The sequence below is a fragment of the Asterias rubens genome, chromosome 5 (assembly GCF_902459465.1).
Source record: "Asterias rubens chromosome 5, eAstRub1.3, whole genome shotgun sequence".
Lineage (NCBI taxonomy): Eukaryota > Metazoa > Echinodermata > Asteroidea > Forcipulatida > Asteriidae > Asterias > Asterias rubens.
In genome coordinates, this window is record NC_047066.1 from 7,961,410 (window position 1) to 7,988,309 (window position 26,900).

General features: G+C 38.5%; 1 long non-coding RNA gene across 1 annotated transcript; it reads left to right on the top strand.

Annotated features, from left to right (window-relative positions):
- Nucleotides 1-25,800, top strand: LOC117290338. The gene is made up of 6 exons (XR_004519042.1): nt 1-67; nt 1,828-1,971; nt 18,281-18,413; nt 20,828-20,960; nt 22,670-22,774; nt 23,763-25,800. It is a non-coding gene; the product is annotated as an uncharacterized LOC117290338 (long non-coding RNA).
- The last annotated feature ends 1,100 nt before the right edge of the window (nt 25,801-26,900 follow it).

A 26,900-nucleotide genomic window follows, 5' to 3' on the forward strand; every position in this document is an offset into this window, starting at 1 on the left:
GCGCCATTTTATAACTGCGTAGAGGTTAGAATCTGTGTGATGTAGTTCTAAATTTCACCAAGAAAAGGTAAATCTTTTTTGTTTTAATTTCTCCCTGTCTAAATGTATTTCCGTACTTCGTGAACGATATTCTTTGGTTATTCGCACTTAATACATGTATATAAGCCGCTGAAGAATCGGTACTCAAAAACATGGAGAAAAAACACTGTCATGACACTGTGTCTCTTGTTCACTCGTCCGTGTGTGCCGTGGTGTGTAGTTCGCATCGCGCGGTGTTCAGCCGCAAAGAGCCACACGACCCAATAAAAGAGTAAGTTGGAGTTCAAGACAGTGGACACTATTGGTCATTGTCAAAGACCAGTTTTCTCACTTGGTGTATCTCAACATATACATAAAACAACAAATCTGTGAAAATTTGAGCTCAATCGGTCGTCGAAATTGCGAGATATAATAGTGAAAGAAAAAACACCCTTGTCACACGAAGTTGTGTGCTTTCAGATGCTTGATTTCGAGACCTCAAATTCTAAACTTGAGGTCTCGAAATCAAATTCGTGGAAACTTACTTCTTTCTCAAAAACTACGTCACTTCAGAGGGAGCTGTTTCTCACAATGTTTTATACCATCAACCTCTCCCCATTACTTGTAATCAAGAAAGGTTTTATGATGATAATTATTTTGAGTAATTACCAATAGTGTCCACTCCCTTTAATACTAATAGTAGTAACACGATGCTCAGTCTCTACCTTCATGGCAAATCATAATTTTTTGTATTGGTATTATTGATCCTCATGTTCCTGCTTGTCTGAATAAATAATAGTGCCAAACTATGGCATAGCAGGGAATTCCTCTGCTTCTTGAATCTTTGTCAGCTACATGAGATTGAGATATCTCCAGGCAGGAGGTGCATTCGTTTTTTGAACAGAAACACAATTTTATGCGAATATTTTCCCCCACTTGTGTCACTTACCGTAGTGGCACAATGGCTCATTCTCTTGAAATTGTGCCGCTATAGTCTTGGTGTATCTTGAAACATTTTGCATGCAAAAACATCGTCAAGTCTGCATCAAGTCTGCGTCTTTACTCTCAAAAAAGTGACAGTGGGTACATCAAAATCCAAAAGTGGTCAGGTGCGTCGAGCTACGTCATGTTCCGTCGATGTCCATTTCAACATGTATTTTGTTTATTTGGTAGAGAATCAAATACTGAAGCCACCTACCCCTTCCCGCCTTCGTATGATGTTGGTATTTGCAGATATTCCAACCTTTCAATGCCAAAATCTGTGAGGTCTCCCTTACGACAAAACTCATCTGTTGATATTTGCTTGATTTAATGTGACTGCGATCGTGATTGCGATCGTTTATTTTGCAGTAAAACACGCATCCGCTGTCGCTCATCTGTCGAGCGCAATCAACAAATTTGCGCAACAATTTTGTGCGCAATTTATAACTTGCTCGCTATGCAGAATAGGCAGTAACAATTTTGTATCGAGCAATTTGAAGATTGCGCACCATCGTGTAAACACGTGCGCGCTGTGCTTTGAATTGTGGGGATTCGGGTTCGGGCCCCTCTGTTTTCTGTGCGTTTTAATAGCTAGTGCGTTGCACTTTTAATGCACTTCTGTTCCCAAAGGGAGGATCAATGCGCGATCAAACTCAAGTGGGAGCGTGATGCACTTCCGTTCCCAAAAGGAGGATCAATGTGCGATCAAACTCAAGTGGAAGCGCGACATTGTCGATCCAGTGGGAACGAAGTCTTGTTCAATACAGAAAATGCTACATTAAATCACATCTGGTCCTTTTAATGGAAGTTCTTATACCTTACTTGCAGATGTGTTTAAACTACCAAGATGCTTACAAAACGGGATCTTCATGTGCTTCTTGTTTGATGATGGGATATCAAGCATTATCATTAGTGTGTCAAGACTCAAGGTCGGATCTGCACTGAAGCTTGCAAGAAGAGGAATGGAATCAGGTCAGTGTAGAACGCATCCAGAAATGGATCCAATTGTATCAATAAACATTAATTATGTTAATCTATGCAAAGGTACTATTTAGTTAACAATCACAGTGCCAACTGTTGCTTCAGTAAAAATCAGTAATGGTTGTTGTAAAACTACTATTCCTTTGTTATCGCAATAAGGGTTAAAATTAGGAAGTGGTTATGTAGAACTCATGCTGCATCAACTTGTAAGTCCACTCAAGATGAATTGCCTATTTATATTTTTCACATAAAATCCCCATTATGTTTTCTGAATGGACCATGCAATACTACAGATAAAATAGTATCAAAAATCATTGAGGTCTTTAGGGATCTAGACTTATAATTGATATATCAAAATCATTTAATTTGTTTCATACATGGCTTTTTCATAGTCCTAATGGTTAAAACATCATTAATTAAAAAAAAAGCATACAAGTTTGAAAAAGAAGATACAAATAAACAATTCAATGTTTTACTTTGAAATAAAAGTTTCTTTTTGCCTAACAATTTTGAAGAACACTCTTGATCAATAAACTCCATTTACTAGGAACTAAAAAATACTGGCTTAAATTGCTGATGTGGTTCTGTTTGAGACCAAGTATTGGGCAGAGAATCTTGGTGAGATGTCTGGCCTCATTGTAGGTTGTGGAAACCCTGAGCGCCACGATGGGACGGAGGGGAACATCAGGATTGTGTCATCGTGAATCTTGGGTTAACCGAAAGAAACGAGGGCAGGGGGATGCAGAGGTCTTGTGATGGCAGTACGAGGGTGTGCTGATGGCTTGAGACGAGACTGATGGAGAGACCGGAGCTTGTTGTTGATCTGGCATTCAATGGCCAGGATGGGGTTTTTTGGTAGGCGTCTGTAAGTGTCAGTCAACAGAATTTTGGTCACCTTGTTGTGGTCATACTGTTCTTAGTGGTAGATATGTCCACAGTGGTGTTACCCTTGTTGGCTGGCAAGAAGTGGATGGATAGGTCTTTAGGTAGGGCTTAGATGGCAGCATCGTACTGCTTGCTTTGAATTGTCTTGGTAGGTTAGCTTCTTGAGGGTTAGCCGGATCTGGATCCGGACTTTAGTTTAGGGTAGAGTTGTTGTTGAGTTAAGGTTAGGGTTAGGGTTTGTTGTTGAGTCCTGACTTAAACTCAAGGAGACTGCGATTCTGTCGACCAACACTTACATAAGTTTACCAAGAAACCCCATTCTGGCCATCGAACACGAGATCAGCAACAAGCTCTGGTCTCTCCATTAGTCTTGTCTCAAGCCATCAGCACACCCACGTACTGCCATCATAAGACCTCTGCATCCCCCTGTCTTCGTATCTGTCAACCCAAGATTCACAATCCTGATGTTCCCCTTTGTCCTATCGAGGCGCCCAGGGTTTCAACAAGCTACAACAAGGCCAGACATCTCACAAAGATTCATCACCCACTACTTGGCCTCAAACAGAACCACATCACCAATTAAAGCCAGTTCGTCAACATCACCTCATTCAAACAAACATTCTTGAGAGTTTTGATAAAGTCTCTCTCTTCACCAACATACCCAAGAAAGAAACATGTCTCATTGTCAAACAATGTCTACACGCTAACCCCACCATGACAGACTATTGAACAAGTCATCTGTCTTCTCATTACCTGCTTGTCTTTATCAAGCTTCAGATGGGGGGACTAGTTCTATGATGTACAAGTTTCTAGTAGGCTTCATTTAGGGTCTTCCTTGCACACACTTAAATACCTCAATGATTTTTGATACTATTTCATCTGTAGTAAATGCATTGACCATTCTAAAACATGATATGAATTAGTTGTAACCGATAAAAAGAGGCCATTCATCTTGAGTTGACTTTTCACAGGACTCAGGAAAGTACTGAGTAAACAGTGGTTTAAAACACATTAGTTTAAGGGTACAACCAAAATTATCATTCTTTATCGTGGATGCAGATTTAAATAGGAATGGTAGTTCTACAACAATCATTACTGAATTTTACAAAAGCAACCGTTGTCACTGCAGTGCTCAGAACTATAATACTTTATTTCAATTTGTATGGGTCTCAAAAAAACCTTAATTTCAAAGGTAAAATTCATTTTTTTTTTTTAAATTGTTTTTTCAAATGTGTATGCATTTATCACTTAGTAATCTTTTGATCATTGAAATATGAAAATGCAGTTAATGACCGAATAGTTCTGAGCACAGATAATGTGCAAGTAGTGAGCCAAAGGCGAGTTCATTTGTAGTTTATGAATCTACACTTCAGAGTCTGTTCTCTGACCTAAACTATTTCCACTATAAGCCATTGTATCTGAAATAAATTAAATTAATTTGAGTTCTCATTAATAAGTGTAGATTCCTAAGATTACCCATGCATGCATATCTTCAGTTATTTTACGAAGGGCCAAAAATCTCTGGCAGCCAAAAATGTTATGTTATGAGAAAACCACGTTTAAAGTTAATTTTGAAACTACTGGCTGGTAGACTATTCACGGTTATTTTTTTTTTAAATTTTACACTGACAGTTAGGACTACTGACAGCTATTAATTCATGTTTTTGTAAAAATTAATATTCCAAAGTAACTTTGATTATCTCGTTATTGATTTTTTGTTTTGTGTTAAAGGAACATTACAGAATTCGGTAGGGAACAAAACTTGACTAAGATCACACTAGATACATCAAACTTACAAGGTCAAATGATGATGACAGTAGAAAACCCTTGGAATATTTCTGTCTGAAATGTCATATTTGATGAGAAATAAATAAAACAAACTTCCTGTTTTTCTTTTTTTTTTGCTCAGTGAGCGTTTTTTATTCTTTAAATTGATGTCATGCAAAATGTGCTATCGTTTTTTTCACTAATTTCTCATGACCCAGATGGTCGTCCGATCTCAAACTTATACAGGTTTACACAATCCATCAACTTATACAGGTTTATATAATGTAAAATGGTTGATTACATAAAGGGTTTACACTCCCAGGAGTTCAAGAGACTGTTTTGTTAGCAAAAAACATTTCTGTAATGTTGCTTTAAACATAACCTTTACAGATTGTAAATGTGTAGTGTGATGAATTGGTTAAAGGGCTAATTATTAAGTTCGATGCTTGTGAGACAGCTGTTGCAGTGTACTGGACCATGCTAATTTTACTGAAATATAAAGAGAGTTTTATCAAAGGCTGTATAAAGGCACTGGACACTACTGGTCCTTACTCAAAATAATTATAAGCATAAAAACTTACTTGGCAATGCGCAATGTAGAGCTGTTGATAGTATACAACATTGTGAGAAACGGCTCCTGAAGTAACATAGTTTGTTAAGAAAGAGGTGATTTCTCATTCAAACAATTAAATACTTCAGCTGATTTATATTATTAAGCCTTTACCTATGAATCTGAAAGCACACACATTTGTGCAACAAGAGTGTTCTTCGTTCATTATTCTCTTGCAACTTCGTTGACCAATTGAGTCAAAATTTGTTATTTGATGCATGCGCTGGGATACACCAAGTGAGAATACTGGTCTTTGTTGGTTACCAAGCATGTCCAGTGCCTTTAGTTGATTTATACAGTGTGTATGATTCATAAAGTTTATTTGATAATTGTGGGTAGGGGCCTACTTTATAAAACAATGTTCACATCTTTTGCAAAAATTATAGCATTTTTTACAGTTCAATGTCTGATGAGCCTGCAATATTTGCAGTACTAAAGTGAATATTAACATTATTCAATTAGCACATTCTGTTTCAACTTTGATCTTGCATTACATCTCTATTGCTGCTCGCTATTTTTCACTTTAAGTTTAAGTTTTACTTAGTTTAAATTTTATTTTAGCCTTCATATAGTGCGATTGCAGAAAACAAATTACATTTATGTTTTATATTATTGTGCCTACTCCCTGTTTAAGCCTGGGTGTCTTGTGTGACTAGGGTCATAGTCGCAACTATTGATTGCTTAGACGAGTCGGGACAACCGCTTTTTAACTACTAGTCATTCTGCCTTGAATATCACTAAAAATTTCGCAATTTCCCTGCTTGGTTAAAAACCAATTGTGTCTGTCACGACTATTCACGACCACATAATTTATTAACGAAACACAATTAGACATCAGTGACACAATCCATCAACCCTTTCGGCACAAACTTTATTAAACTGCGCCTGCGGCAAAGAATATTCTGCAATGCATCTTGGGAATCAAAAAATTACTGGCAACTATTTGTGGTGCGACTAGTCAAGGTAAATTTCACTAGTCGCTCAGGCTTACTCACTGTTGTTATACCCATGTTATAGCTTATAATGTTGCATTTGACTTTTCCTGAACTTCACAATTCTCCCTCTCTTTCAGAGATAGGCAGTCTATGTGCAGGAAAAGTCATCCTCTTTAACTATCTGCACAAACACAATATTTGTACCCATTTGAGACACTGGTCGTTTGTGATACACATGTATGGAAAAGACTTCAGGCCTGAAGCCTTTTTTTAAATTCAAGCTATCAAACTAGAAAAATGAGTAGCCCCGCTGTAAACCTGGTAGTCCTGGGCTAGCAGGCTAGTGGCAATTTCGACCCCTGACTCACAAAAAAAAGTAATTTTTAAATTACTTTAAATTAAAATGTGTTGTCATCAATAATAGTAATAAAGACATTTGTAAAGTGCCCTATAATTCAAAAAGCTCCTAGGCGCATAGATGGAGCAATAAAGTAAATATATCTGATTCTTCCTAATTAATCACATTAGATATCAATCTGCTTCCAATCAAAAAGTATAAATAATTAAAAGTATACATTTTCCCCATTTTTGCTAGTGATTTATATATCTACAGTGTAGTAACTTTCAATGAATGTATCATACACTGTAGTAGTAAGTAGTTGCAATAAAGCTGTTATGATTTTTACTTTTGTGAACAAACTTTATATCAATTGATCTATCTATCTATCTAACTATCTATCTATCTATCTATCTATCTTTCTATCTGTCTATCTATCTATCTATCTATCTCTGAACCTGTTGATCAATGGAGTGGAACAGCTTGCCTCAGCGCTTTTCTCACTTTTCTCGTTATAGATAACATACATTAGTTTAAAACTGACACTGGCTTTAACGTACGCGTTTAACTGGAAGTAAAGGTCAAATGGGGTTACACTCTTTGTAGCCTTTATTTTAAAGTATGCAACGCCCATGTGATGATGTATAGATTGTACAAATCCATTGTGTCGTTTACCTGGTATGATTTTTTTAAATATTAAACTTGTAAATGTAGTTCATACTTAATGTAGGATTTAAATTGATAAAGACGTCTCACAGGAAATATGCATTGACAGGGGACCCAGTATCACCCAAAACATTCAACGCGGTGTTGGAAGCGGTTTGCAAGAACACTAAACTGGACGAGAAGGAAGGGGTACATTGTACAACATCGATGGAGAATTTGTTTAAGATCTACATGTACGCTTTAAGTGTAAGACTTAAAAGTGCAAATAAGACAAAGATTTGAAGATGCACAAAGGAAAGACAAAGTACATGACCGAATTCAATACAGATGACTCAATAATGTTGGAGGACCAAGCATTCAGCAGGGTCAGATCATTGAATACAAATGCTGTGCCAAACAGTTAAACTGAACAACAGCACAACATATGAAGAATCAACCAGGATTAAGGCAGGATGGAGCTCCATTGGACGATACAGAGGAATACTTTGTGATAAGAACATACCTAATGATCAGTGTTTGATATCAACATTAACTTATGGAGCAGAAACATGGACAGACAACAACAAAACTGATAGAAGATAAACTCTGCACACCAACAAAAGCAATGGAGAGACAAGTGCTACATTTTTTATATAGAGACAGGATTTAATGCACAGAAATACGAAAGAAAAAAAGGAAAACACATGTAGAACAAGCCTATGGAGATGGGATGGGCACACTGCCCTAAGAAATGACAATATAATTTATGGACAACAATTGCAAGAATTATGGATTGGTAATCCAAGGACAGGGAAAGGAAAAGAGGTACATGTAGACAGATAAGAAGATGGAGAGATGACATCATGCAGGAGCAACATGAACCAGAACTACAAGTAAATAGAAATGATTGGCATTTACACGAGGTGGGAGATACATGTATCCCACACTGGATGCGAACACAGCCTAAATGATGATGATGATGATTGGTACATAGTGACACCACTATGACGTAACTGCAAAACTTTCATCTCTGAATATCTACCCAAATGTGAAGTTTCAAGTTTCTGTGGGAGTTTTCTGCCGAATGGATGTTTCCGGTAATGGAATTTATAAAATGGAACTTGAACTGGATGTCTGTTTTCGGGTACCCAGATACCCGGTTACCTGTCCAGGCTTGCAGCGGACCAAATTGTTGTGGATGGCAGACTCTAGAGGATAATGGATCTGAAGAGCTGTGTGGATAACGCTCATTGCGTGTGGGCTTCCAGTGTACGGTGTTGTGCGAGGGGTGTTTTCTGGTGACTTAAACATCATGGAAGGAGATGGTATTGTTCTCCGTTTAGTTCCATGGTCAATTTGATGAGTGGATGCTGGCTGTTCATGTGTTGGAGGAACTGATGATCAAGAGTTGTCTTGACAAAACTGACATGAAGGTCGAACTTTAGTTAGTGATATGGTGCTGTGTGATCAGGCCAACTATGGGTGGAGGATCTTGGTGACATGTCTGGCCATGTTGTAGAATGGTGAACCCCACTATGTCGTGGAGGGGAACATCAAGATGGTTTTTCCTGGGTTGACTGAGAAAACGAGGGCAGGGGATTCAGAGAGCTTGAGAATGCAAAAAGGGCATAAAATTGTGCTAAATTGGTGTGCTGAGGCTTGAGAGACCGGAGCTGCTATATGATCTTGCATTCAATATCTGGAATGGGGTTTCTTGTAGGTGTCTGTCCCTAACACATAACCCTCATCCTAACCCAGCTAACCCTATAGTTCTACCCGGGAGTTCTATAGATAACCCTAACTCTTCATGTAACCTTAACCCCTCAGTCATGACCACACTTACAGACACCAACGACCATAGGCCTACTACCGACCCTTACAGACACCAACCTTCACTTACTCACCACCAACTGACACTTACAGGTACCTACTAAGAAATCCCATTCCAGATATTGAATGCAAGATCACATACCAGTTCCGGTCTCAAGTCCGAGTTCGAAGCAGCGCGATGTGGCAGCTTTCACTATTGCTCTCCTAAAAATATCTCTGTTTTCTCTGTTTTCGTTGTTTTCGTTATATTGGTTGTCTGCATGTCATTTTCAAGGTATTTGAAATTGGATTCAAACTGGAGAGTTGTGCCATCCCTTGTGTTGACAGGCGGGTCATTGATGTTGTACGCAATGTTGTAAGCGGTCACCGTTTCTACAACAGAAGAACTGGGTACAGATGCTGATTGCTGATGCCAAGATCAAGAGAGCATCTCCTCTGACAGATTTTCTATAGTGCCAAAACCAATCCCAAGGACATTGTGTATACTACTCGGACAAATTCTCAACTGCCAAATCCCAAGGACATTGTGCATACTACTATGTCAGATTCTCTAGTGCCAATCCAAAGGACATTGTGCATATACTACTCTGACAAATTCTCTAGTGCCAATACCAAGTTGATGCAGGCACAACTCGGTGGGAGTTCAAATTGTGTGCATCATATTTTGTGAGTTTGGCAAAACATGCCTGCGCAGAGTGTTTAAGGTACTAGCAGAGACGCGCCTCTCTCGGCCATTACCCTCTGGATCAGCATGACGCTACCCAGTGGAGAGGAGAAGCCCGACGACTGGACAACATGTTGATTGCCGCACAGTGCCCTGCAAACTGGGTTGAGTGATCTCTGCCATTGTCCTAAGTAGGATCATTCTCCAGACATCGGTGGTTAAGAGACCAGGAAATACTTCTTGTCTGCGCTTTCTTCCACCTGAGCAGTGGTTTGAGATCAGAGTTTTCCTTCTCTGAGGAGGGCTGCTTCCCAGGTTAACAAGCCCCTCCTGCCCGGGTATGGAATCAGAGTGAACTGCCTTCCATGGCTTATGAGCCTCACCTGCCCGGGTTTTGGAATCAGAGTACCTTCTTCAAGGTGGATTGCCTCCCATGGCTGACGAACCCCACCTACCCGGAGCAATCTGGATGTTATACTTGTAGGATACTGTATAACTATCCCTTAAAATGTCGGACTGTGTCATTTATTTTGCATCTTGTGTCACAAAACATTTTTTTAAACACCTTTCAAAGAGTTGCTTTACTAAAAGTGACCCCATGGCTATCTGGCTGATTCAATAACGTCAAAACATTAAACAAAAATGTATTGTTTTAAATGATAATATCTTGATTAGAACCTTAATTACAAATGTTTAGCATACAAGGTAATTGCATATTAAAGCACTTGGTGCATACTGTATATATTAAAATTCTTGTGTGAAGTATGATCCCATGTGACATTTACTTCCGTTCTAAACCAGAAATTCAAATTGTGTTATTCAAAAGTTCATATCCAATGAACCAAACTAAATTCATCTTGAAGTGTGTAGGAACCAGCATTTTTGGGGGACATTAAATCAATGCAAGCACATTGAGACTGTTAATGTGAAATGCGCGCTACTGGTGTTTAAAAAAGTTTATTTATTTATTTAATATTACAAAAATCTGGAAAACCATATTGCCCACTTCCCAAATGGAAGCGCCACAATTTTGGGGGAATAGGTTCACTGCGCTCCTTTTCCATTTCCTCTTCTACTCTTCTACTTATTATTATTATTACTTCCCCTACTCACTTTCCTAGGAACACCTTGCCAGTTTAGGTTTAGCTTTTGTTTAGTGTATATGTAGGTATAGGGTTAGGAGGCGCCTGGAGGCGCACTTGATCGATGTCAGTGGGAGTTCATGTACATGCCCACAGGTCTCCCTCTGGCGGGAAAGGCGTATCCCAATACTGAGGTATGGGTACTGGCATGGTATTCTAAATTACTCTTTCTGTTGTGTTCTTCAACCCTCTTACATGTAGGTTATATTTTGTCCAGACCATTCAAATAAAGAACGCCACCTCGGTTGACAAATACAATTGTGGTTTTGTACACCCGAGGGGGGAAATGGAACCCGAGGCAAAGCTGAGGGTGCCATTTCCCCTCGAGGGTTTACAAAACCCATGGACCCCAGTCACAGCGTGCAACAATTATTTTGTTATACCTTTGTAAATTTGTTATTCCTCTTCTAATTCAAACATTATTACGACGGACTATTCATTGTTTAATAAGCAGACGAACAAGAAACAATTCCTTCGAACCTGCGTTTGTTGCGTACACAGCGCTATAAAACGACCAACTCTGGGAACGATCAAGGTGATGTACACCGGTGTACGTCACTTTTCATGTTACCCGGCCCGTCGAGCCATGTAACACCTTTGTTGCGCGTCACCATTGGTTCACGACAAATCAAACTTCACAGTTTGTTACCGAGGTATAACAACACCATTTGTTGACTAATGTGGTTTTGCGTTTATAATAAACAACTGTACAAAAATTAGTAGTACTGCTGGTATAGTAAGAATGTATGTTTGAAGTTAGTGTAAAACAGGGTTGAAACAGACATGTAATATTATAATATTTACACACATTATTTTGTAAAATAAGATAAAGGTCAGTAGATTTTAAGAATTATTAGTTTGCAATGAGGCCCAGTGTTCAAAATAGCCCGTTTTAGAAATGACTGGAACTGCATGACTGGAAAATAAGCAGATTGTTATATTTAGGAGTATGGAGTACCCCAAGTCAAACTGAGTCACTTGGTAAAATAAAAGAGTTGTAAAATACTTAGTAAGGTTCATTATACAAGTAGCTGTTACATGTGTAGTGTCAATGTTTCTTCCACGTTAAATTCTCATCATTATGGGTTCCCTAAAATTTAGTACCCTTAACCTGAGCAGGATAAAGTGTTAAGAGAATAAAGGAGAAAGTGTTGTTTCGTGGATAGAATGTATGAGTGGAAGGGGAGTAGATTGCAGTAACAAATCTACATTAGAAAGAGTCTATTCTCTGACCTAAACTTTTGTCATTGATTATAAGAGTTTCAATTAGTTAGATTTCTCAGCAATAAGTGTACATTGTATATTCATAAGATTAATGATATGCATACATGTTCATAGTCAATGCTGAACCACTAGTAGGCATTCATTTGGTGTACGATCTTCTAAGAGAACAACATGCGGACCAAGAGAGGCCACCAGCAAAGCTCGATACCAACTGCTGAGTCTGTCGCACATTCAAATACCATCTCTATCAACTCAGGAGAACTAACATCTTCATCAAAAGACAGCCATCACCTCACATTAACGACATCATTGTTATTTCAAAGTAAACTCATCTTGCTATCGATTAGATTGTTTAACTTAGCTTTTACGTATTATGTCTTTTGTAGTATGACTTATTGCATACCTAGGCCTAAATGTTAAAGGCGCTGGACACGTTTGGTAATAATTGTCAAAGACCAGTGTATTCTCACTTGGTGTATCCTAAAATATGCATAAAAATCAATCAGTGAAAATATGGGCTCAATTGGTTATCGAAGTTGCAAGAGAATGATGGAGTTGTATCTCCCAATGTTTTACTATCAACAGCTCCCCATTGCTCATTAACAAGTCAGTTTTTATGCTAACAATTATTTTGAGTAATTACCAACAGTGTTCAGTGCTTTTAATCCTTTTGTTTGTAGTTCTGTTTATTGCTACAGTTTATAAAATAATTTTGGATTGAATTTACTCAAGAGGTACTACTTTTATGGAAATCTTTCCAAGATTACAGTGTACAGTGTATATTTCCTTAATTGTATCTAATGTTGTGTACTTTGTCTATCCAGTACAATGCCACTGTACTCAGTTTTAAATGGAAAGTGTTTTGTTCAAGTTGAACTTTTCACTTTAGTTTGTAACGAATTGACAGTTGAGTGTAGATTCACAAAAATAATCTACACTTTCATCAATATAGTTGAATGGAATGTTCCATCTTTCAACGAATGAAAATATTTGCACTATTGCACACATTTTTATTATTTTATATAACATACAAGTAGATCTTTGTCATTTTGATTGGAGGATACAACTTTCAAAAGAAACAAACAAAGTAGGCCTATGATCTTTTAGGTTGGCCTGTTGGATTCAACAGTGACTAATGTGCGTTCTGTATAACAGCTATTTTGAGACACGCAGATTCCAAAATATGTGCCTTCACTGCTGCATTACCACAGATGTGCATGCAGTGATGTTTTTTGTGCACCGTGCAATAGTACTTTTCGGATGGAACATAAAATGCACGCTGAATAAACGAAAAATTGCACGGTGAGTGTACAGCGTGCGATAGTACTTTTATTTGCTAACACGTGACAGACAAACCTCCAATCAAATGGCAAGGATCTGCTTTGGTGTTATGTAATAGATTTTAGTTGACTCCTTTTTCTGCAATATCTATTTGGCACTAGTTGATAAAAATTCTTATACTTTAACTATGCAAATTTTTGTGTGTGATAAAACTTGTATTTGTTTGTTATCTGTTAGATAGGCCTAGTATACAAATAATGAATGTTTATGAGTGCAATGGTGTGAATATTTTCATGAGTTGAAAGATGGAATGTTCTATTCAACGAGGCGGAGTTGCATGGAACGTTCCATCTTTCAAGGAATGAAAATATTTGCACTATTGCACACATTTTAATTATTTTATTTTACATCCAAGTAGATCTTTGTCATCTTGATTGGAGGATACAAATTTCAAAACAAACAAACAAACAAAGTAGGCCTATGATCTTTTGGGTTGGCCTGTTGGATTCAACAGTGACTAATGTGCGTTCTGTATAACAGCTATTTTTAGACACGCAGATGCCAAAATATACATGTGCCTTACTGCTGCATTACCACAGATGTGCATGCAGTGATGTTTTTGTGCACCGTGCAATAGTACTTTTCTGATGGAACATAAAATGCACGCTGAACTAACAAAAAATTGCACGGTGAGTGTACAGCGTGCGATAGTACTTTTATTAGCTAACACGTGACGGACAAACCTCCAATCAAATGGCAAGGATCTGCTTTGGTGTTATGTAATAGATTTTAGTTTACTCCTTTTCCTGCAATATCTATTTGGCATTAGTTGATAAAAATTCTGATATTTTAACTATGCAAGTTTTTGTGTGTGATAAAACTTGTATTTGCTTTTTATCTGTTAGATAGGCCTAGTATACAAATAATGAATGTTTATGAGTGCAATGGTGTGAATATTTTCATGAGTTGAAAGATGGAATGTTCTATTCAACGAGGCGGAGTTGAGTGGAACATTCCATCTTTCAAGGAATGAAAATATTTGCACTATTGCACACATTTTTATTATTTTATTTTACATCCAATTAGATCTTTGTCATCTTGATTGGAGGATATAACTTTCAAAACAAACAAACAAAGTAGGCCTATGATCTTTTGGGTTGGCCTGTTGGATTCAACAGTGACTAATGTGCGTTCTGTATAACAGCTATTTTGAGACACGCAGATGCCAAAATATACATGTGCCTTCACTGCTGCATTACCACAGATGTGCATGCAGTGATGTTTTTGTGCACCGTGCAATAGTACTTTTCGGATGGAACATAAAATGCACGCTGAATATACGAAAAATTGCACGGTGAGTGTACAGCGTGCGATAGTACTTTTATTTGCTAACACGTGACGGACAAACCTCCAATCAAATGGCAAGGATCTGCTTTGGTGTTATGTAATAGATTTTAGTTGACTCCTTTCCCTGCAATATCTATTTGGCACTAGTTGATGTCTCTTAACTGTTCAAACACTTTATTACAGCACACTCAAAAACAGCAAAGGCATAGTGGCCAGACAACGTGTGCAATGTTTTTGTGATGTAATATAGATTATATTTAATTTTATGATTACTGTTAATGAGTCTCCCATAGTTGGAATGTTCAAGTACATTTGGCACACACCCTCTGCATGGTCTGTCGTCCAGAGACGTGTCTGTCGTTAAAGTACTATTTCCTTTGTTCGTTGTATACCAGTGAGTGTTTGGTCACATACCAAAGTGGGAGAATCTGAAGCCAACGTTTACACGTTAAAGGGGTATAGTGGTACATTGAATCTCTTAGGCCAACACTGAAAGACAGTTTATACTCTGGATGGTCCTTGCCCTTTTTGGGGGGCACTTAAAATCAATTGTCTCATCATCTACATGTGGGTTTTTCGGAAAGCTGCTTTGGCTCACTTGACTCGTTGCCTTTTTTCTAATTGCCTCATGTTCCACAGTGGAAATACATCCCACGGTGAAACCTTTTCGAGCCACTCTTCGCTTTTTGCCTGGGTTAAATATCTGCAATGGAATCATCTGGTTCCCTGCTATACAAGTTAAGTTGCCTGGCTAGTATTACTCTCTGCCTGCCCTAACACTCGAACCTACTCTCTGGTGTCATCTGCCACTCTATCCTCTGTTTGTTTTGTTTTAACTCTGCAAACAATCCAAACACCAACACTCTTCAATTCTTTCTCTGTTTCATAAAACCGCTGTTTCATTCCTGTATCACACTCTGATGATATCTGTCTGTCCTCAGTAGGTTTCCATACTGAGCCACTCTGTCCTGTGTTTGTTTTGTTTTAACTCTGTAAACAATCCAAACAACAACGCTCTTCAATTCTTTCTCTACTTCATACAACCACTGTTTCATTCCTGTATCACACTCTGATGATATCTGTCTGTCCTCAGTAGGTTTCCATACTGAGCCACTCTGTCCTGTGTTTGTTTTGTTTAACTCTGTAAACAATCCAAACAACAACGCTCTTCAATTCTTTCTCTACTTCATACAACCACTGTTTCATTCCTGTATCACACTCTGATGATATCTGTCTGTCCTCAGTAGGTTTCCATACTGAGCCACTCTGTCCTGTGTTTGTTTTGTTTAACTCTGTAAACAATCCAAACAACAACGCTCTTCAATTCTTTCTCTACTTCATACAACCACTGTTTCATTCCTGTATCACACTCTGATGATATCTGTCTGTCCTCAGTAGGTTTCCATACTGAGCCACTCTGTCCTGTGTTTGTTTTGTTTAACTCTGTAAACAATCCAAACAACAACGCTCTTCAATTCTTTCTCTACTTCATACAACCACTGTTTCATTCCTGTATCACACTCTGATGATATCTGTCTGTCCTCAGTAGGTTTCCATACTGAGCCACTCTGTCCTGTGTTTGTTTTGTTTTAACTCTGTAAACAATCCAAACACAAACGCTCTTCATTTCTTTCTCTATTTCTCTAAGGATAGAGTAGATCCAATGACAGCCTCAGCTCATATAAGTGGTCCCTCCATCGGAAGTGTGATGAAGACACGCAGTTAATGAGAAGATCTGTCATGGTGTGATCAACTTGTAGGCAATTTCTGTATCTGTGGGTGCACCGTCAACCACAGAAATGTCTTGCTCTATGGTTGTGCCATCAACCACAGAAGTGTCTTGCTCTATGGTTGTGCCGTCAACCACAGAAATGTGCTGCTTTTTGGTTGAGCCCTCAACCACAGAAATTCTTATCTCTTTGGTTGCCCTGTCAACCACAGAAATGTCTTGCTCTATGGTTGTGCCATCAACCACAGAAATGTGCTGCTCTTTGGTTGTGCCGACAACCACAGAAATGTCTTGCTCTTTGGTTGCCCTGTCAACCACAGAAATGTCTTGCTCTATGGCTGTGCCGTCAACCACAGAAATGTCTTGCTATTTGGCTGAGCTGTCAGCCAGAGAAATGTCTAACTCTTTGGTTGCCCTGTCAACCACAGAAATGTCTTGTCTTGTCCTTTAGTTGTGCACTAACCACAGAAATGTCTTGCTCTTTGGTTGTCCGGTCAACCACAGAAATGTCTTGCTCTTTGGTTGAGCCGTCAACCACAGAAGTGTCTTGGTCTTTGGTTGTGCCGTCAACCACAGAAATGTCTTGCTCTTTGGTTTAGCAGTCAACCACAGCAACTTGTATCTCTGTGGGTGCACCATTAACCATGGAAATTGTTCTCTCTTAGAATGCCGCCATCAACCAGAGATAAGTCTCACTCTTTGGTTGTCCGGTCAACCACAGAAATGTCTTGCTCTTTGGTTGTCCGGTCAACCACAGAAATGTCTTGCTCTTTGGTTGAGCCATCAACCACAGAACTGTCTTCCTCTTTGGTTTTGCCGTCAACCACAGAAATGTCTCGCTCTTTGGTTGAGCTGTCAACCACAGAAATTCTTATCTCTGTGGATGCCCGGTCGACCAGAGAAATTTGTATATATTTGGTTGTGCCGTCAACCACAGAAATTTCTTGCCCTTTGGTTGTGCCGTCAACCACAGAAATGTCTTGCTCTTTGGTTGAGCTGTCAACCACAGAAATGTCTCCTTAATTTGTTGCCCTGAGAAATGCCTTGCTCTTCGGTTGCCCTGCCCTGTCAACCACAAAAATTTCTCTCACTTTGGTTGCGCTGACAGCCACAGCAATTTCTTTCTCTTACTCTGTCGGTTTTGGTCAAGTCGATGATGAGACAGGTTTTACACGATTTGCAAATCTCATGCAACATTCAGGGGTTCCGGATATTATAGGCCTATGTATGGCACGACATAGTTCTTTTCGGGTTTGATTTCTTTTAATATTGTTTTCGTCTAAATGGTTGGTGTAATTTAATTTTAGTGTCTGTTGGTGTTATTTTAACATTGTTGGGGACAACAAAGGGTTTGAGTAGTGGGTTTAAGTAGTGAATGCCATTTTGATTTCAAGCTATAACTTTTCTTTGTAATTGCAGTTATTTTAAGTTGTCTAGTTAAACAAAAAAATGTTACTTTGTTTAGGCTTTATCTGGGTTTTCTTTGTGGTGTTTAACGGTTTTGAAAAGATTGATTGTACGGTTTAGGTAACTATCAATAATGGTCTAAATGTGTTTTTATTCTGCTTTAACCTTGTAAGTTCCATCAATCGGATTTGTGAATAATCTCCAGCAACTAGTGGAGCACTCAGTATAGCACAACTTCAACCTAGGGACCTGAGACAGATTTTTAAAATGTTATTGCCCAAATGACTTATGTATAGCACATTGAGATGGTTATTGTGAAATGTGCTATAAGAACTAGTTAATAAGCATTATTATGACATGTGAATCAGGTCAATTAGTTGTTTTATCATGTATTTCACTCTTTATTTATTTTACTTGTTAAACAATAAACCTCAAGGGAAACTGACTGGGTAGATTTTTCTTTACTCAATCCCCAATTTCTTTATTTTTACTTGTAGGAATTGATGAGAACATGACATACTGAGATGTGTGGGAAGATGTTGTTGGCTGCTGAAAAGACTCAAACCCATAAAGTACTATGGATGTTCTACTGTAGTGAAATCTTTGCAATCATCCTGCAATACAGACGAGGTAAGTTGCCACCAAGTTTGTCATTCTATCTTTAAATAAATTAGCAAAAGAGTGTCATGGCCAAGTGGTTAAGAGCATCAAATTCAAGTTCTGGTGCAATCACCAAATTGTGCCGTCAACCACAGAAATGTCTCACTCTTTGGTTGCCCTGTCAACCACAGAAATGACTTGCTCTTTGGCTGTGCCGTTAACTACAGAAATGTCTTGCTCTATGGCTGTGCTGTCAGCCAGCGAAATGTCTCACTCTTTGGTTGCCGCAGTCAACCAGAGAATAGTCTAATTCTTTGGTTGCCCTGTCAACCACAGAAATGTCTTGTCTTGTCCTTTAGCTGTGCCGTCAACCACAGAAATGTCTTGCTCTTTGGTTGTCCCCTCAACCACAGAAATGTCTTGCTCTATGGTTGTGCCGTCAACCACAGAAATGTCTTGCTTTTTGGTTTAGCAGTCAACCACAGAAATTTTTATCTCTGTGGGTGCACCGATAACCATAGAAATTGTTCTCTCTTTGGTTGCAGCCATCAACCAGAGATAAGTCTCACTCTTTGGTTGCCCTGTCAACCACAGAAATGTCTTGCTCTTTGGTTGTGCCGTCAACCACAGAAATGTCTCGCTCTTTGGTTTAGCAGTCAACCACAGAAATTTGTATCTCTGTGGGTGCACCATTAACCATGGAAATTGTTCTCTCTTTGGTTGCCGCCATCAACCACAGATAAGTCTTACACTTTGGTTGCCCTGTCAACCACAGAAATAACTTGCTCTTTGGTTGAGCCCTCAACCACAGAACTGTCTTGCTCTTTGGTTGTGCCGTCAACAACAGAAATGTCTTGCTCTTTGGCTGAGCTGTCAACCACAGAAATGTGTGTTTCTGTGGTTGCCCTGTCGACCAGAAAAATTTGTATCTATTTGGTTGTGCTGTCAACCACAGAAATGTCTTGCTCTTTGGTTGTGCCATGAACCACAAAAATGTCTTGCTCTGTGGTTGTGCTGTCAACCACAGAAACGTTGTGCTCTTTGGCTGAGCTGTCAACCCTGACAGCCCTGTCGACCAGAGAAATTTGTATCTATTTGGTTGCCGCCGTCAACCACAGAAATGTCTCGCTCTTTGGTTGCCCTGTCAACCACAGAAACGTCTTGCTCTATGGTTGTGTCGTCAACCACAAACATTTCGCGCTCTTTGGTTGAGCTGTCAACCACAGAAATGTCTCACTCATTTGTTGCCCTGAGAAATGTCTCGCTCTTTGGTTACCCTGCCCTGTCAACCACTAAAATTTATCTCTCTTTGTTTGCGCTGACGACACAAATATTGTTATGTTTTTGGTTGCGCTGACAACCACAGCAATTTCTTTCTCTAACTCTGTCGGTTTGGTCAAGTCGATGATGAGACAGGTTTTACACATTTTACAAATCTCATGCAACATTCAGGGGTTCCGGATAGTTCCGGGTTTGAGTAGTGGGTTTAAGTAGTGAAAGCCATTTTGATTTCAAGCTATAACTTTTCTTTGTAACTGCAGTTATTTCAAGTTGTCTAGTTAAACAAATATTTTTTACTTTGGTTAGGCTTTATCTGGGTTTTCTTTGTGGTGTTTAACGGTTTTGAAAAGATTGATTGTACGGTTTAGGTAACTATCCATAATGGTCTAAATGTGTTTTTATTCTGCTTTAACCTTGTAAGTTCCATCAATTGGATTTGTGAATAAACTCCAGCAACTAGTGGAGCACTCAGTATAGCTTAACTTCCAAGTCAATGCAATAAAATAAGTCTTTGACCCACTGCATCAATGTCACAAGGCTGCTGGTTGCAGCGTTTGCCATTATAGGAGTTAAATTGCATATGAATTTGATAGTAGACATGTTAAATCTGTTTAATGAATAGAGATTTGCCTGAGATGTGCACTACACTACACAATCATGGAGGAATTCAGTGTATAACACTCCCAAAATGGCGCAACAAAGATTTTTTTGAGCATCGAGTTGATTTACTGGTGTTTAAGTCATCAGAGTGTTGATTCGAATCCTGGTCGAGACACTTGTGTTCTTGAGCAAGATATTTTACTACAAGTGTTTCCTCTTCATCTAGGGGTATAAATGGGTACCTGTGAGGGTAGAGGTTGATACTGTGCCTAAAAAAAAGCCATTGGAGCATGCGGTTGTATACTTCCTAGGGACATAGACAGATTAAAAAAATGTTATTGCCCAAATTACTTATGTATAGCACATTGAGATGGTTATTGTGAAATGTGCTATAAGAACTAGTTAATAAGCATTATTATGACATCATGTGAATCAGGTCAATAAGTTGGTTTATCATGTATTTTACTCTTTATTTATTTTACTTGTTAAACAAAAACCTCAAGGGAAACTGACTGGGTAGATTTTTCTTTACTCATTTTTCTTTGCTTTATTTTTACTTGTAGGAATTGATGAGAACATGACATACTGAGATGTGTGGGAAGATGTTGTTGGCTGCTGAAAAGACTTAAACCTATAAAAGACCATGGAAGTTCTACTGTAGTGAGATCTTTGCAATCATCCTGCAATACAGACGAGGTAAGTTGCAGTCAAGTTTGTCATTCTATCTTTTAAAAATAAATTAGCTAAAGAGTGTCATGGCCAAGTGGTTAAGAACATCGTATTCAGGTTCTGGTGCAGTCACCAGATTGTGGGTTTGAATCCCGGTCGTGACACTTGTGTCCTTGAGCAAGATACTTTACTATAATTGCTTCTCTTCACCCATGGGTCCGATGGGTACCTGCGAGGGTAGAGGTTGTTATTGTGTATGAAAAGCCAAAGTGCCTTACAGGCAGCTCGTGGCTGTATACTCCCAAGGGAGCTGAGAAAGATTAAAGGGATGTTTATTGGCCCTATGACCAGGGCACTAATGTAAAGCGCATTGATACGTGAAATGCGCTATAAAAGAATTTGTTATTATTATTATTTAACACCAGCTAGTACCGCTACAAAAAGGTTTTACTGAGCTCCTGTTTTCCTCAAGAATTACAACAGTTTCCATTTTAAAGGCAGTGGACACTATTGGTAATTACTCAAAATAATGTTTTGCATAAAACCTTACTTGGAAACAAGTAATGGGGAGTGGTTGATGGTATAAAACATTGTGAGAAACGGCTCCCTCTGAAGTGCCATAGTTTTCGAGAAAGAAGTAATTTTCCACGAATTTGATTTCGAGACCTCAGATTTAGAACTTGAGGTCTCGAAATCAACCATGTAAACGCACACCACTTCGTGTGACAAGGGTGTTTTTTCTTTCATTATTATCTCGCAACTTCAATGACCGATTGAGCTCAAATTTTCACAGGTTGGTTATTTTATACCTGTGTTGAGATACACCAACTGTGAAGGCTAGTCTTTGCCAAATACCAATAGTGTCCATCCCCACTGCCTTTAATGATTTTGTTGTGGCATGTTATGGCCAAGTTTGTGCGACTGCTTGGTGCACAACTGTATGGTGTGTGCAACCAATCATGTCTGTAGGTATGCATGAATATATTCAGCGTATTTCATCGTCACCAGTGGTGAATGATATCACTCTGCACATTTTTCTAGACCAGAATGCCTTGCCCGATCATAACCCCAGGGGTGCATTTTGGCGGTTGTAAACCAATAACTTTTTTAGGGGGTTGAATCGGCCATTGGATAATCACAGGATAGTGACCGAAACAGTTATTGGTTACAGCCGCCAAAACGCCATTTAGAGTGCACTGTAAAAACATGCATCAAGATAGAGCCACTTATCCCCTCTTGACGTTTTTCGATCTTGCGGTATGCTAATTGCATGCAGTTTTGGATCGTCACATAAAAGCATGATTGAAATGTATTGTGTGGAAATTCACGCATTTGATCCATTCTATGTTGAAGACTATGCAGAGCGCACTGTAAAATGGTGCATCCAGATAGAGCTACTGGTCCCCTCAATGTTTTATTTGATCTTGCGGTATGCTGATTGCATACATTTCAATCATGCTTTTAGCATGATTAAAATGTATTGTGTCGAAATTCATGCATTTTTACACCTTCGTACAAAGCGCATAAAGCGCATGAATTTTTTTAATAAATGGATGCACGTGCTGGCGCTCTACCAACTGAGCTATCAAGCCCTATGTTGGCGGTCTCCCTATTTTGTCAATATCTTTGTTCTGGGGTGTCAGTCAGAAGGAAGAAAAAAGGGAGACTGCCAACATTTGGTTCGAGTCCCACTCTAGTCATTTTTGTTTTTCAATCCCAAATCATTTTCTTTCCAGGTCTACAAGAGCCATTTGACCAGACAAGCAAGCACATAAGAAAATGAGATGATGAAAAGCCTCTTCAGTTGTTTTTGTTTTGCTAAGATGTTTCCTGGCGAGAAGGTAATACTGCCAAGATTTATCATGACAACAAATTCTTAAGTAAAAGAAAAAACAAACATTGAAAGGGACACTAGTGTAGACAGCTTCATGAGCAGGCCTGGAATTTCGTCTTTTAACATGTTGAAAGGGCAAGGCCATTTTCATTTTGCAAAGGGCACTTCCATTGGAAAATCTTAAAGTCAATGGGAAACTTTTGAAGGGCACCAAGGCCAAGATATTGGGCAACGGAGGTCATGGTCTCCATATAGCCTGCATGTTAGTCCAGGCCTGCATGAGTGCAAATGAAACAGGACTTGCGTATGCTATAGGGAATGTATTTTGATGGTGTTTATATAAAAAACTTTGATCATTAGTTTGTTGCATCAGTATGACAAATCTGCATGTAGCTCCTGCAAGTACCACTTAAATGCCCCACGTGAAAACTTCCATACATTCCCGTTATTTTAACCACTTGGTGTCTGATGATGTACAGTACACAAAGTCTAAATTTATTCAAACTAGCTTATGGTGGTCACTTTACAAACGCCCGCAACAACTTCAGAGTATCCTTTTTTCGTGTGGTCAATTGACCAACTAACGTATTCTTTGATCCGGGCATGCATAGGCAGGCACCTGTACTGTGCTAAACTTTGATTCTCTCATAAAAAGAGGAATTCATGCTTTAAATCCAGGGTTTATTTTGTAATTCTGGATTCCAGACCTTTATAGTTACAAATTGACAGGCTGTCATCATTGTTAATCACTGTATTTGGTTTAATGAGCCAAGTGGTAAATTATTCATATTAGATTATCATTCTTGGCCTCGGCTGAGGTTTTTTGATACACAGTAAAACACATACCTATTTTTTACACAAAACAGGAGTAAGTTCAGCATGTTTCCATAATAAAGCTAAGGGGTTGAAAAGTCTTGATTACCTACTGAGGTGAGGTAACAACTAATTATTTGTTACTAGTGATTTGTTTTTCTTTGAATTTGTTTTTCTTGCAGTACATTGATAACATCTTCAAGGTTATGGCTCCTGAATTGACGACAAAGCTTGCAAAGGATTGGATCCACATTGGGAGAGACTGAAAGAGAACAGGTTAGGAGGGGGACTCCAGGAATGTGCTCCCATTACAATTTAAGCTTGAGGCAGACATGGACATAAGTCTTTGTTGGACCACGACACTGCACTCCCAAGAACTCAATGCATGCATGAAGGACATTCACCAATTAGGCGACTGCAAACAAGACGATGCTAATTGCCACAAAAACAGTGGTTCATCATTTTTTGCAACAGCCACTCCCAGTCATTTCCATCACAGTTGGAGATGTGCAGTTAAACTTCTCCAGAAGGTAGACATCTCTGTGCAGTCATGGATGAACATCTATCACTGAAGGCCCATGTCAACACCCTCATGCTCCTCTTCAATGACTGCCGTCCGAAAGATGTTTTTTATTTTATTTAGAAAATATTGATCCACACAATAATGTTGTACCTGGAAATTGTTTGGTTTTTCTTTCACCAGCTTGTTGAAGCAAATTCATGACTTCTCAAAATGTTGAACCGTTTTAGTTCAGAAAGTAAATGGGAAAACCTCACAGTTTTGAAGTACATTAGTTTAAATATCCACTACTTTTAGTCCACTACTTTCAATTTTATTCTGTCCAACCAGGTTCATGTCATAACAAACTCTTTCATAGCCCAAAAACATCAAATCTAAAAGCGTGTCTCTATAATGTTCGGATAAAATAAATGAAATCATTGATTGTGATTGAAATGTTGAAGTTTGAGATGTAATGAATTTTCAACAACACGGTTTTGAGCCTGACAATTGAATGCCTAAACACACCTAAAGGGACTCTTCACTTTTGGGTTGGGTTTTGGGCTTTAGAAAGTGCTTGCTATGAAATGGATGTGGTTGGAAACATGTTTTAAAATTAGAAAATAATGATCCACACTGATACACATGTACCTGGAAGTTGTTTGGTTTTCTTTTTATACCCTCTTGCAGTAACACAGTCTGCCATTTTGTTGAAGCAAATTCTGGACTCCTTAAAATGGCAGACTATTTCAGTTCACAAAGTAAATGGAGTTTATGACTCCACAAAACACAAAGTAAAAGGAAAACCACACAGTTTTGAAACACCTTAGTGTAAATAATTATACCCTACTTTCAAAATATGTTGCCAACCAGATAATATCCAAAAATGTTGAATTACCTCACATGCTTTATGTTGGCTATTTTTGGCTTTAGAAAGTGCCTGCTATGAAAAGATGGTTGTAAATATGTTTCAAATTTATTGATCCACACTTCCTGGAAATTGTTTGGTCTTCTGTTTACCCTCTTGATTGAGCAGAGTCTGCCAATTCAATTCAAACTTAATGTTATTTTGGTTGGAAACCTGTTTCTGTTAAGCAATACTTTTCTGTGCTTAGCAAGTTGCTTTGCTTTCAGGCTTTATTAAATTGGGCCCAGATTCATGTCATAACTGTAATAAATGCTTCCATAGTCCAAAGCACCAAATCTAAAAGCAATGTGTCTCTTGAAGAAGGTTTTGATGACAATAAAGTGATTGAAATTGTTGAGATGTGATGAATTTTCAACCAGGTTAGATAAAAAGTACATAACCTGACTTTTTAATGTTGAATTACCTCACATGCCTAAAAGGGAAACGTCGCATTCGGGTTGGGTGTTGTAGGCTTTAGAAAGTGCTTGCTGTGAAATGGATGTGGTTGGAAATATGTTTTAAAATAAGAAAATAATTATCCACACAGATATACATGTACCTGGAAATTGTTTTCTTTTTACACCCTCTAAAAGTACCACATATACAGTCTATTTTGTTGAAGCAAATTTTTGACTCCTTAAAAATGGCGGACTATTTTAGTTCACAAAGTAATTGGAAAAACCTCAAAGTTTTGAGGCACGTTAGTGTAAATAACTAAACAACAGTGTGAAACTAAATTGTTTTTGGTTGGAAACCTGTTTCTGTTAAGCAATACTTATTTTTGTGCTTAGCAAGTTGTTTTGCTTTAAAGGCAGTGGACACCAGTGGTAATTGTCAAAGACTAGCCTTCACAGTTGGTGTATCTCAACATATGCATAAAATAACAAACCTGTGAAAATTTGAGCTCAATCGGTCATCGACCGTGCGAGATAATAATGAAAGAAAAAATACCCTTGTCACACGAAGTTGTGTGCGTTTAGAGACCTCAAGTTCTAAACTTGAGGTCTCAAAATCAAATTCGTGGAAATTACTTCTTTCTCAAAAACTATGGCACTTCAGAGGGAGCCATTTCTCACAATGTTTTATATCGTCAACCTCTCCCCATTACTCGTCACCAAGAAAGGTTTTACGCTAATAATTATTTTGAGTAATTACCAATAGTGTCCACTGCCTTTAACGATTTATTAAATTGGGCCCAGATTCATACATGTAACGAATGCTAGCTTCCATAGTCTAAAGCACCAAATCTAAAAGCAATGTTTCTATAAACGGTCGTTTTAAACCGGCAGGGTCGTGGCCGTTTGATAAAGGCATATTAAAGTAGGGAACTTTGTGAACACTTATCTGTTTTCCGGCGTCAAGCTCTATACGTGTGGTGCATTTTTATGAGACAGTTTTCGAATATGCATTTGTGCGGGTAATGCATCCTCGTGTCCATTGGCTAAAATGGCGCGGGGAGATCGATCACCCCTGGGAAGGAGGTTGTGAGCCAACCCGCACAAACTTATCCGAAATCAACCGGTTATAAACAGCTCCAGCTGGTCATTATCAACATCAACCGTTTAAACACCCCCATGTGACGCGCTTTCCATCAATATGAACAGCAAAACTGTCTGGAGTATTTATGAATGTTGAATTACATCACATGCCAAAAGGGACAGTTTGATGTTTTGTGCTTTAGCAAATTATTGTTATATGGTTGGAAAGATATGTTTAAAATTTTGAAACTAATGACCCACATAAATATACCTGTAAATTGTTTGGTTTTCTGTTTATACCCTCTTGAACTAACACAGTCTGCCATTGTTTTGAAGCAAATTCATAGCCTAGAGAGCCATATTTGAAAGCAATGTGTTTCTTAAAGGTTTTAATCAATTTTATTGTTGTGTGAAATTGAGATGTGATGAATTTTTA